A 14,320-nucleotide genomic window follows, 5' to 3' on the forward strand; every position below is an offset into this window, starting at 1 on the left:
ATAGGAAATAGAATAAATATTTAAAAGTCAAATTTTCTAAGAAATCCCCTACACTTTCTTTCTCTGCTTCCCTGGCCACTCATCTTCTCCTCTACAAAACATGCAAACACAAAAATCTCCAAAAATTGCAATAATAGCATGGCACAGGCATCATCAGACCAAAGACAGAGGGATATAACTTATCAACTGAACACACAGTGCATCACAGAAAGAGGATTCAACTAACAGAACATACTGCTGTATTAACAGAAGGAAATGTTCATGTGACTTTTCTCCAAGGATTAGTCTCCAAATAAAAAGAAGTAACCGTTTTCTGATTATGATTGTTTAACCTAAGTAAATACTTTTGTCCTTGCTGTCAAGGCTGTGCTTGCTAGGGAAGCCTTCTGGTTTTAGCAGTTATATGCAAGACATGAGCACTGGTAAGGGTATTGCATGTACTGTCTTCCACAAGTAGAAATTAAAAGCAATAATGTACCTATCAACAGTGTGCAACTGGACTGACATGGTTGTGGTATTTTTTAAAAAAATGGGATATACCATATTACTTCCTATATCCTTAGGATTGTTTAGTAATAACTCAATCTAATTCCAGGACAAAGAAAACACTTAAAAAAGGAAACCATTCTCAGTTATTAAAGACACGTGAGTTCTAATGTAGAAATATATTACAATTAGGAATATATGCAGTTTTATTTCTTGTGAAAGGCATATTAAAATAATAAAAAGGTTGAGAGTGGGAGATGAGACAGGTTACACTCCTACATCCCAACAGCGTGTGACCTTCAGCAAAAGATTAAGCCTCCTTTGAGTCTCAATGTTCTCATCTGTAAAGGAATACATTTTTACTAACCTATTTCTATATCTAGAATCTTATTCACATAAGTGCTTGCATTTGAGCAGTGCTTATCAGAACTCCCTTCTTGTAAACTGTTTGGCATCCTCTAAGTAACACAAAATAAAGCATCACACTATTTCTGACTGATTTAGTGTATTTTCAGAGCTTAATCCTAAAATCTACATATGACTTCAAACAGTATTAATTTATATTTTTTTCTGAAGTGATTCTCTATAAACACAAGTGTTAATACATTCAAAAGAAAATGCTTCCCCTTTAAAATTATGCTTTGCCATCTCTTCTTACATCTTTTCCATTTTGTATCTAGAATGTGGTATTTCCTGACTGCACCTTCAGCGACGTTTCAGAAGTACGCTGAGGGAGTTAGCCAGGCTGGGTTGAAATAGCCAGAAAATTATGAAATTAAATACAGATCTGGAGGCACCATTCTAAAGCTGAATGTTTATAATATTTATTGTCATTAATTTTTATCACTTCAAAGCTATTTAGTTTGGTAGAAGAAAAATTGCATTTTCCTAGAATAAGTTAAAAATATCTATATGAAACTTTCCAGATACTAATAGCTTCTATCTGCATAGCTGGGAAAATGTAAATAACAAAAGCATATTTTCCTGTATCAAAACATAAAAAGCTGCATGACAATAAAAATGAGACTATACCAAATATTTGGAAATACTTCCTTCATACTGCTTTTCACTGGAATACAAATGCTGTATTGTGGAACACAATGCCACTGATTCTGAAGTTCCCAGAGCATGATGCATGGGAAAACAGATGAATACACACTGTACCTAGCTGTGTGGCAACTCTCTGGTCTGCTGAGACTGAATTGGGACAAAATGTGAAGCTTACACACATCACAGTACAGAAAACAAAACTGGCATTCTTAATTCCTAATTCCAAAATAAAATCTTATACCTAGGTTAAAATGGCACTAGTAAAATGAGATTAAGCTCTCAAGTGTATAACATTACTTGTGTTCTTTTGTCTAGCAACATAAAATGATAGAAAATCCACTATCAGATTCAGAAAATAAGAAAGCAACACAAAATAAGGAGTACTTTCAACTTAGAGAATGAAATTATTGGGTCACAAAAGGTGTCACGCTGACAGTCTCGCAGCCTTTCAGTAAAGGCACTCACATTATCAATCACAATATAGACATTTACAGAGCAAAGGAGCCACACAGCACTGTCATTTACAAATATCATCCGCTTCCATCCTGAAGATGGCTTAATAGTACAAGTTGAACTATTGGGCTGGGGGGAAGGGAAAGAAACCACTTTGTCCATTTTAAAGATTCAGTTAAAATTTTTACCCTTGTGGATTCAAGGTCATGACTTCAAAACAGTCCTTAAACTAGCAAATACTTTATCTTGCTATTATTTGTGGATAACTTTTTTTGTGGTTAAGTACATGATTTACAAATGCAATTAAGGGCAGAGCCATCTTCAGTGGCCTGGCTAGCAGTTGTATGAAAAACTTTGTGAAAATAAAAACAGAACTCTACACAAAGATAAGCTAACCTCACCTCCTAAGTTACCTCTAACTGACAGGTAATTGCTTACCATCAATGTTTTAAAAAGCCTGAAACTACTTTATGCATCAAAATTAGAAATCGCTGTGTTCCTCATTACAACAGTTAATGAGGATAGATATATGCCCACTATATACTGAGAAAATAGGGTGTGAAGAAGAAAGGTGAATTCTGAAGGAGTTAGGTTAATAAATTAAAAATAATAAAAGAAAACATTTTTCACTTATAAAAATATAGAATGCAGGTCAGCTACATCTTCACAGCAAGAAAGCTTGATTAGGCATTTCCATACCTGAAATATGTCTGCTTTGTTCTTTAATAAAGTGATCTCCATCTGCTCATGCCCTTGGATTGTTTTTATTGGGTTTTTTAGCAGTACAGCTGGCTGTGCTCAAGCCCGACATAACTCTGCATTTTTCTGTTCATAATTAACTAATTATGCTCTAATCAATAGTGTAGATACTGATTTTACAATGTAAATAAGATAAATGAGATAATGGCTGGGGTCAATCTCATTTTATTTACAAAGCCCAGCACACACATCCAATTTCATTACATTGCATCTACCTGCACAGGAGGGAGTCTTATCAGTTGGCCTGCAGAAGTCTTCCTGTGAGCACTGGGGAAAAAGACCTGTGCTTTTACAGAGGAACAGTGAATGCAAAACCTGCCCATCACTGGCACATTTGTAAGTCACTGGTTAATATCATTGAAAACCACAAACAGCTGATTCAGCCAGAGTGAAGAAACCTATTTTGCATTCACAAGACAGCCTCACCCATCTATAGCTGTAAAAGTAATTACCTACATGTCCCTGAAACACAACATTAATAAGCTAATCTTTAAATACAACTTTATAAATATGCTTCAGAGACTACAGAAAATCTCTCACTTATGTACACATCATTGCACATCGTCTGCAGTGTCATGCCAAAAGGTACCATGCCGAACAAAATACAAAATTGCAAAATGTATATACTACTCCCTATTCATCACAACAGATTAGAAAGATTTACTTTAATGGCAAAAAGATACAAGTCTTTGATAACACTATTGACAAACCATCATCACCATTCAAACTTGTCATATAAGCCTTACTTCAGCAAACTCAGAAGTAATTAGAACAAAATCAGAAGTAATCTAATGCAGAATTTTTAAATGCTCAGAGAACAGCAGCAAGATGAGTGTGCATTCACTCACCCATTAGCTGAGGGGATGCAACATGATGGCTATTCCAGCACTTGTGTGGATTTGACTTTAACTATTGATATGCATCTTCCCTTGTTGGCTTGTTCTGGACCCCTAAAGGTTCTTAACCCCTGAGGAACGGATGCTTCTTCTCAGGCACTGGTCTCTCTCCCCCCTTTAATCCCTCAGTGTCCAACTGCTGGGCCCTTCTGAAACTGCAAACAGCTGGAGACATGCACAAGTGGGTTCATTGTAGATTGCAGCACATTCTTGGGTTCAGATGAACAACTTAAAACCACCTACGACAGGTTAAGGCACTGTCATCATTTTGTTTCTTGTTAGTGGCTGTATGATAGATCTGATGGAAAGGAGCATGTAAGCATTCCCCAAAAAAGAGAGTAAGCTGATGTAGCTCAAGTGAATTCAAACCGTAGAACCCAAGATGACTGATTTTGGACTGGAGCAGGTGAGCAGTGCTCCTGTGATAACTTAATTGCAACCAGACCATGGAAGTGATAAATGTTGGTTGATAGGAATTAATACGATGGGATGGGTTATAACAGCAATTCTTACATGTAATGTCAAAGAAGGCAATTTCCCGTGCCCTTATTTAAAGAATAAAATTAAAGATCTCATGGTGAAATAATTGTATAATCATATATTTACTGCATTGTTATTAATGCTGTCCAAAAAGTACATTTATTCCACTTCCTGAGGGAGGACCCAAAACAATAGTACTTTTTCATTATAGAATATGTGGAAAACATTCTTCTTTTTAGCTTTTTCTTCTGACATCTCTTGAAACAAAGTGAAAATAAGTGAAGATAAGCCTTCATATCTTACCCTGCCATTCTACACCAAAACTCTTCAATTCAGCCTCATGGATTCCAACAGAAATTGCTTTGATTTTGCTGTGATATGTCATAGGCCAAGCACAAAACAAAAGTGATGCAGTGCTCTATTTAGACTCTAATTTAAAATATAAGGTCTAGATCTTTAGGAACTCTTTTGGTTTTAGGCAGAATATTGTCAAAAGAGAAAACCATATTAAGTATAAAATGGAAAAAGCTATTCTTCCTCTTCCTGATTTCTACACTTTTTCCCTTGCCTGTGAGTGGCATATCAGCTAAAAATGGATGGTCAAGTCATCTTACAGTTTCTGGTCTATAGAACAGTTTTATGAAATTATTAGCACCAGGATAATTTAAAAGTCTTCTCACATAGGCCAGCCAAGCTTTAGGTGACTTCAGTATCAGGAGTGTGACAGATTCCAGCACTAAAATTCTTACATGAAGGCACATGCATACAATATTAACTATAAACCAGGATATAGCCCTATTATACAGCCTCTCCAAACATGGGTACTGGTTATCCTGAAAGGCTCTCTATCTCCAAATATGCTTACAATTCAGCTGGATATAACTCTGAGGAACTTGATCTAATTTCGAAGTTAGACCTAACTTTGCAGTTAGTCCTGCTTTGAGTGAGTGGCTGGAACAGATGTCCCCTCCAAAGGCTTCTTCCAACCTAAATCTTTCTGGATTATAATATTTTCATAATTTTGATTTAAAGTAAATGAAATACTCTTTCTGGAAAGGATAATGCTTATGGTATTACACAAAGTAATTAAAAGCCACATTGAAATTTCTATTATGCCAGGTACAATGCAAGCATACAAAAGGAAGTCCCTGACTTCCACAGTTTATGTTAGATGAGCCAGCAGACTCTTCTGTTATGCCTGGAAGAGAGAGGGGCATGGCCATTGCTGAAAGGTGAGAGAGTATACCAGATGCAGGATGATTATTACATTCTGGTTTTTCTATCTACCTACTACTGATGAAGACAGTGTATGGGCAAGATGGACACATGGCCCAACAGAGCAGGACAAGCTTTCTGATCTTCACCTAATAGTAGTTTCAGGATAAAGTACCTATACAGCTTTGGATGTTTGAAACTGTATAATCTGTAACTTAACTCAAATTTCTGTCCAAACTCAAGGGCATTAATAAAATGAACATTCTTTCTTTTTAGTGTACAATGATCCTGTGGAGAAACGTTCATTCACTTAGAGGATCTCTGCTACACTCTTCAGCATCTGCTACATGAAGTAAGTTTTTAAAAAATTGTGTATTTAACATTATTTATAACACATAACAGCATGAACTGCTATGGTTTTTACCCTTAGGATGTTCTACTTTAAAGCAAAAAAGGTAAACAAAATATTCTACCTATAAATCCAAAAGGAAAAAAAACCATTTTATGTAGCTTCTATTCCCGTCCACCCCCAGATGCTTATCATCATGTAACCTGAACATCAACTACTTCACTTTAACAGAACTGACAAATAGTGTTGATCATTGATACCACAAATGAGCAAAAGAAAATAAACATTCATCTGGCAGACATCTGTGTAGCTGAATTTATTATGCTAAACCCAAACCTGCCACCTCTCCTACTTGATTTTATTCATGCTTTTAATACTAAAACAAACAAACAACACCCCAAACCCCCAAATTTAGTGTTGATTATTTATGGGTAAGGAATAAACTGAATTGGCTATCGTTATGTGACATTTCTATGTAATCCAGATTTTTTCCAAACGGTCTACAATTAATCTCTTTCATTAAATTTAGTTTGCATGTACACAGCGAATTATATGAACGCTATAAAGAAACTTTATTTACTATACCTGTATGTGAACAGCTTCCTTTCAGCAAGAAGTGCTCACTTCTCTCTCTCATAGTATTTCAAAACTACGAAACACATGGCTTTGATAAATTATTTTGCAAAATCCACTAAGGACCCACATATACAAGGGGAATATATTGATGTAAATGCTATGTCAAATGTGTTTGGTTTTGTTAATATTATACAGCTACTGTATAGAACTTATGGTATTTTTAAGTTTAAATTAAGTATTTCTGTGAAGACAATGTCTCAAGACACGTATTAAGATTATGCTACACAAATTACAGTTCCCAAAAAAGTCCAAAATATTTTCTTTCTTAGGAAAGACAGGAAATTCTGAAAGAACCAGGATAGTCCCCCTTGGCAAACTGAAGAGTGTAAAATTTAAGAAAGCTATTAGCAAATGCTGCATTAGTTTTTCTGAAGTACGTTCTAGTCGTAATACATGATTGCATCTATAGTGCCATTCTCAGGTACTCAGACTAATATACTTAGCTATACTGAACAGTGTATTGTTTGTGAACTACTAGAGAAGTCCATTACAGATTTGAAGATTGCCATCAAACTAACTTCTTTCAAAAGGTGAAATATTGAGTGTTAACACGTTGTTTTCCAGAAAAAGAGGCAAGAGACATAATGAATCATATGAAAGAAGAGAGACAGATTAAAAACTAATCTAATACCTAATGTCAAAAGAAAGTGCCACGGAAGGAACAAAATCCTACAAAGAAGCTGGGGCATAAACATACAAAATACAGCAGATCACCTTAGGCTATCAAGCATGCCCAAGGGAGTATCAACAATACTCAAACTGTTTTTAACACACATTAGTCTCCTTAAAAGCCTCCAATAGCAGACATTACTCAACTTCTCTAACAAACTTCTCTAGTGCAATTATTCTTATTGTTAGAAAAAAACCTTTCTATTGCCAAATCATCTTGCTACAACTTCAGACTTATTTTTGGTCTGACCAGATTTGAAGAACAACTTCTTTCTTCCCCTCTTTGCAGCGACTTCTCTCTTCATTGTCTTTGTATTAATTTAGGCTGTTTGATGACAGATTCCCCAATCTTCTCTAAATTAAAGAAAGCCAACTATTTTAAGCTTTTTTATTAATTTATGTCTCCTGTAGTCTTCTTATCATTCAGTTCCATTTGCTTTGGACTTTCCCTACATGTTTCTTGCGAAAGTGCACAGAATATGCTAGCTGAGGCTTTTCCAAGGCTGAGATACCAGTCTGCTGAATAATCAGGAGGCGTACTTTCATGTGTTAAATGTAACACCTCTCTTTGTACATCTCAGGTATGATCAGTTTGATTCGTGATCAGTTTGTGATCCAGAGTCCCCCATACCTTTTTTTTTTTTTGAAGACGCATCTCCTAACTAGTTACTCTTTGTATCATAGTCATGCACTAAAAGGTCATTTGCTTTTTCCTTTACTGCACTGCATGCTTTTTCTGGGTCCTTTCTTGAAATTTCATTTTTAATTCTAACCCTGTAATCCCTTACATCATACTGACATCACTTGCAGATACGGTTCCTTGCCTTCTAAAATTGGTCTCTGTCAGCACTTCCTCTATAATTAAATAGCTCTATTTTCCCAAACTCTTTATTCCAGCACCTAACACACTAAAGCAAAAATTAACAAAAATATAATAATACTGAATCCAGGACAGTCCTGAGTAGAATGCAGTGAGTGGAGTATCATTTGACAGTGAGTCCATGGTAACTAGTCTGCTTTTCTAATCAGCTACATATTTTATTGTAGCTTAATTAACAGAAAAATTCTCTAGCTTATTTAGCAGAATGTCACACACAAAAGTATTTTAAAAGTCTTACTAAAGCCATGATATGCTACATTTATCATTCTCTCCTACTCATGATACCTATACTGTGTTACTTTAATAACTGATCATAAATCACACTAAACATTACTTTTTATTTTTTTTCCTAAACTCAACATGACATATGGGCAAACACCCTTTTTTTTTCCCCTCGTTAGCACAGCATTTGGATATAACTTTTACTGTACTTCAAAATTCTGGACAAGTGGTCACTAAACTTGGTCTTTTCTTCCTAAAATGGATTCATCAATTCCTAAAGACAGAATTCCTGCATTAATGTCTATTTCCTAGTGCAAATTATTTTAAAGGTGTCTTTGTGTGCCTTGTCAATGCCAAATGGTAAGCATTCCTGATAGTTCAGACAAAAATCTTACTCTGATATCATCCCACCCCCTTTTTAAAACAAAACGACGTGTTAGACATCAGGTTAATTTTATTTAATATAATATCCAAACATGAAATGCCCTGGTAAGATATGACTTTTAGATAAGTATACACAAATTTGTATATTTCTCCTATTACTCATTACAGCATTTAATTTCTTTCTTAAGTTTAAAAAATATTTTCAAATGGAAATGTGTCTTGATAGATGACAAAAACCACCATATCTCAAGAAATTCAAAGATTATATGTCATAAAGTTACAAGTGTGATTGCATTTGAGCAGAATTTTTCCAAGCAAGTTCAAGATGAAAACGATGAAGATGTCAACACACTGCTACTGTAGATTTAAGAACTGGACCGGTACCATTTGTAGATCAAAATACTATGTCTGCATCTACCAGGATATATATGGACGAAGACGAAGATCTCAGCTGTCAGGCTGTGTGATCAGTTCTTCACTCCTTCCCCAAATTACATAACAATTTCATATTTGTATTGTGAGGAGATAAGCTTGTCCTGAACACTGCCAGAGAAGTAAGCCAAATAAAACAAATGTCTGCATATACTCAAATTTTTCTTTTCCTTAAAAATTTTTCAGAAAGTGATATAGGTCTAGTTCTATTCACTCGAGTGAATAGAAGTCAGAAACAATTAGTTCATACTAATAAGCATAAAATCAATCTTTTCGTGGCAAATCTATTCCTTCAGAATAGTAAGTCTCAAGTGTTTTACAGGTCTCATTATCACTGAACTTTTTTTTTTTTTTTTTAGGAAACAGTCCTTTTTACAGTAAGGTCTATGTACAACATGGTGTTCTATATAGAAATGTTCTTATTAAACTGCATATAAGTAGAGCGGCAGGCGGATGGCAAATGGTTGCTTATTTCATTCAGTATCACCATGGAGGAATGCACAATATTTAAGTCCCACAGGCTTCTGTCACTCTTCAGTGAATCCAAGCATTGTATAACATCATTTGCCAACGAAGCACAGGGGAAAAAGACATTACTTAATAGGACAATTCTGACAAGACATTTATCCGGGATTTTTCAACAATGCACATACGAAATGTTCCTGATTAGTGCAAAAAAAAATGCAGGCAAATTAACTACCTTGTCAGTCCAAATAACAAACCAATCAATTACATTCTATCCAAGCCTGACAAGCAAACTCAACTTTTTGTCATAATAAGCTTATAGTAGAGACAAGGTAGCTGTTCTCCTTTACTTTAGGTACTCTATTGAGAGCTTTATCCACATTTAAAAATCATATTATAAAAGGTTTCCACGATTGCCTCCGAGGATGAGTTGTGGCAGAGTTGTGTCTCATGAAGGGTATCTACACAGTAAAGTGATAAGAAAAAAATATTAACATTGTAAGATCATAGCAGCTCTGCTCTGTCTTATGAAACATTTTAACATCACACTAAATTCAAGCAATGTCTATGCTCAGATCCAAATAGTTTAAGACACTCATATCAAACTTCCAAGAGTCTCTAAGTGTCAAAACATTAAACTAAGTATAGCATCCTTTTAACTTTTTTCTCAATACAGCTCAAAGAACAAAGGCAGTCCACCATAAGACAGAGAAGATAATTTTCTCTTTTTTTTTTTCTTTAATCATAAAAGCAACAATTTCATACAAGTAGGCTTGATTGTGAAGCTAGCATTTTCCTCAGATTTGAAACCCACACAAATGCAGGTATGGGATTAACTACATGACAAGCACAAACAACATGGGTACTGTGTTACAAACTTAAAAAATGCTTTATAGAATAGCATTTGAAAGAAAATAAGTCTTAGGATTTAAGAAGCATTAAGTAAGGGAAGGTTTCTTTCATAATGCAATGTAATAATTCAGTACATAGAAAGCTTTAGTCACTCCTGAAACAATGTATTTAAGGCAATAATTCAAGTCTTCACAGCTTTTCTTTCCTACTCGTACTTCCTGTCTTTTGACACTCTCATGACATGTACTTTTCAAGGATGTTTTTTTAAATAAATACAATTTTTTGAAATAAATACAATAAAATTATTCTCTACATTTAAACTCTAAAACTACTTGCCATACAGCAAATTAATGTAACTGATAGCACTGTGAGATTTTAAGTAGAAAAAAATCCATGTTGTCTTTAAACTGTGCTGGCATATCAAATACACATCAGTTTTCAACGAAAGACCTATATAAAATCTCCACTGCATTTGTTTTGTTTTCTACTTTGAAATGTATTAAAGTAGAATTGTAAATAAAAAGGAATTCTAAACTGCTGTCATACTTTCATAAAACAAAAAATAACAATCTGATGAACAGGAGCCATAGTGTCGCCACATGTTCCAACAACAGTTCTTTGCAAACTAATTTTAATTTTGTGTGTAAGGATTTTGAGTCTAAGAGTTAGAGGGATGGTAAGGAAGTAGTATATGTAAATCCATTTCAATTCTCACTTCATCTCTTACTCCGGACATGATTAGAACTTTAAATCAGGTGTCCTGAACTGCAATACTACAGTCCAATTTTGAACATTTTAAGAAACTGAAGAAAAGCTGAACAGTAAAACAGAAATACTTTTAGTAGTCATCTTATTACAATCCCCTTCCCTTAGCTAGTGCAACTGCGTTTGTTCTGATCACCTCAGAGTGGGTGAGGTTGACATGGGTGCACATTCAAGTGCAGAAACATGACGGGTAGCATCAGCAAACAATTCGAGATAAGCTCAAGGTCTTTGTGCCACCTCTATCCTCTCAGCAACAGTATGAGTAGCTGCAACTGTACCATCAGAGTCAGGTCATCAGAATGTGATGGGCTATGCCTATCTGGGCTAGCAAGGTTTAGACATGAATACAGCGATGCATACTTTTAATACAAGTTTTTATTTCTGTTTCTCAAAATGAGTGTGTATGTATATAGACACATATATATGTATGTATATGTACTCATATATATGTATATGTACTTACAATTATACTTGTATAAAAATAATTTTATATTTATAAAATATTTTACATAAAAATATATTTATGTAAACATATGCTTATATATATGAAACTTCAACTTCATAGTTGAACTAATAAGTTAATTTTTAACAATAAGCTCACAAATCCAAGTAATAAAAGACAAACAAGGCTCACAGAGGAAACTTGTAACTATAGAGCAAAGCCAAGATCCTAATTTTTTGTAGTACTTTAGGTAAGGCTGTAAGAGTGCAGGCATCAAGTAAGAAGTGTAAGTAACCTATACCTGCACTAGTGATTCCTGTAATATTTCTTTGTATTGCATTTTTATTGATAACAACTTATCAAAAAATTTAAAAGAATATTATAATATTTACTGACACATTAAAGGGTATTTACCTTTTAAATGGTTGGACAATTTTTCCATTTCTACTGTTTTTAAAATTTGACTTGACATAATTTATTTTATATGACTTAGGGTTATCTTCACCCTTCTCATCTCCAAAGTATTACTTAGTTAAGGAATCACTACTGACTTTGTTTAAACACAGTTCTAACCAGCAACAGATTGGTAAAAGACAAAGGAATATAAATGGATAAATACAATAGCTTTTTTTAAGCTGGTAACCCACAAACTCATCTGTTAACTGCCTACTGATTTTGGAGAACTACTTACTAAAAATTTTTCCTGGGACCTACCACATTGATGACATTTCTTCTGTTCTATTCTCTGCTTTTGCTTTTCTCCCACCCCTACATACCATTTCCCAGCCCTCCGTCATCCAAAGAACTGCTCCCATTCCTATACGTGCTTAACAACCTCCTGGCACTTACTCAAATGTGATGAAATGCACTATAGAAGATTTACACTAAATTGAGGCACCTATACATCCATTCTAATTTCTACTGACTGCAGTACCCAGAGCTGCCTGCGATACCTGAACTTGCATTTTCAGCCTTAGCTGGGAAAAGGATTTACTGAACACAAAAATCTGAAATAAGGACAGTGAGCAAAACTGAACAGCTTTCTTTTCTCACCAGTAGATGGAACAAGTATCAGACAGAAAAAAGCATCACAGGTAATGCCGTAATAGATGCTTTCAACAGTGAGGTTCTCAATTGCATGTTTGGTCCTTTAGAAGAGTTGTTCTCTCCCAGCTCTCCTTCATTCCAGGACAAAAATACCTATAAAAGCACTTTCCTTCAAGTTTTGGTACAAAGGGAGAGAAATACATCAACCTCTCTCACTCTCCTCCCTATCCACACCTGGCTGTAATCTGCTTCCTCAGTTAAGTAAATATTATGTAATAGGGGCATCTATGAATATGGGCAAATTTCCTTTTCAAAGGAATTTACAGGACAAGAAACCCCACAAATTATTTCAATACTTTCTCCTGGAATTGCCAAAGGCCCTCTTCATTTGTGTAACAGTTACCAAAAAGTGCAAATTGCAGACAAATGTAATGCTTATGTTAGTAGTTTTGATCCTGGTTCTTTTTAGCCATTTTAATACTTGCTTTCATCAGGTTAAACACCTGTTGTGAGAACAAAGTTTTTGGCTGCTAACTGGGCACAAGTAAAATACATTCACAACCATAACGTAAGCTCAGTTTATCTTCAAAAGTCTGAAGGTAGGAAACTGCTTCAGCATGCCTTATCAATTTTGAAACATTAGGACTCTCTCACCAGGTAAGTCTGTCAAGCGTAAAGAGGTATTTGGGGTATTTGGGAAAAACTTTAATGAGGTAAGATGGTAATGAAAGAGAGGGAAAATAGAGCTATTTAATTATAGAGGAAGTGCTGACAAAGACCAATTTTAGAAGGCAAGGAACCGTATCTGCAGTAAACACCAAACCATTTGAAGGTGATATAAGTAATATGCATTTTTAAAATTCAGGCTGCTCAAGGTACACCTCTTGATGCCAGGAATTAATTTGTACCCACAACTCCAATAACTGGATGAGAGTTACATAGCTCTTTAGTGAAAAAACCAGACTCCCAAAACAATGATGAGCAATGGGTCTTCTAGACACCATTAATTACTTCTTCTCAATATTGATCAAGTTATAAATATTAATAAATGCTTCCCAAATGATTACAGATTTCTATTTGGTAATATACACACTGATTAGTCTGTAAAAAAGTTATCTGCAGGACAAAACATCACAGCATCTGAGGTACCACTGGAACAGAAAAGCTTTGCTTCATGCTAATAACTGGCACACTGGAGCATGAACAGTGACATTTAGAGCTGGTCACTGCATAAACGTGTTGACTGAGGTAAACAAGTAAGACTAACAGTAGTCCTGATTTACAGAATCCTGTTCTCCAAGTACTACTATGCCCACTTCTCAAACTATTTCAAAGCCTAGAAGAAATGACATATCCTATACAAAAGATCAAATAAAATATTGGTATCACGTATGTGAAATCGTTTCATTCGGTAATAAGTGTGTCATTTTCCTTCATTCTGCACTGTCTTTGTGAATACGAGCTTCTGAGAACCCATGAAAAAAATTTCGGTCAATACACTCAATACTCTACATGAAACCCAGCTTTCTCTTTTAACAGACTGCATTTACAGACCTTGTCACAACAAGGTCCTTGATGTTATCGAAGCAATTTCAAGATACTTTAATCATTGGCAAAACTCAGTAACCTGCAAGAGAAATTTGGGCCAGGAAGATTTCAGTAATGTGAAAGGAAGGTTATTGACTGATGTAATTTCATTTGGATGTGACTGAATCCAATTGATCTGTTTTTTGCAATGCATATCTTCCCTCTGCAGCTGTCTCTATCTGATTCAATGTGCAAGTGCAAGGAGTGACTATCCCTTTCCACTTAAAGCAAAACTCTTCCTTCTTCCTGCT

General features: G+C 35.0%; 1 protein-coding gene across 1 annotated transcript in view; it reads right to left on the reverse strand.

Moving 5' to 3' along the window:
• PHF14 (PHD finger protein 14) overlaps positions 1-14,320 on the reverse strand; it is a 170,195-nt gene that overhangs the window by 57,407 nt on the left and 98,468 nt on the right.

The sequence above is a fragment of the Ciconia boyciana genome, chromosome 2, assembly GCF_034638445.1.
Source record: "Ciconia boyciana chromosome 2, ASM3463844v1, whole genome shotgun sequence".
NCBI classification, from domain to species: domain Eukaryota; kingdom Metazoa; phylum Chordata; class Aves; order Ciconiiformes; family Ciconiidae; genus Ciconia; species Ciconia boyciana.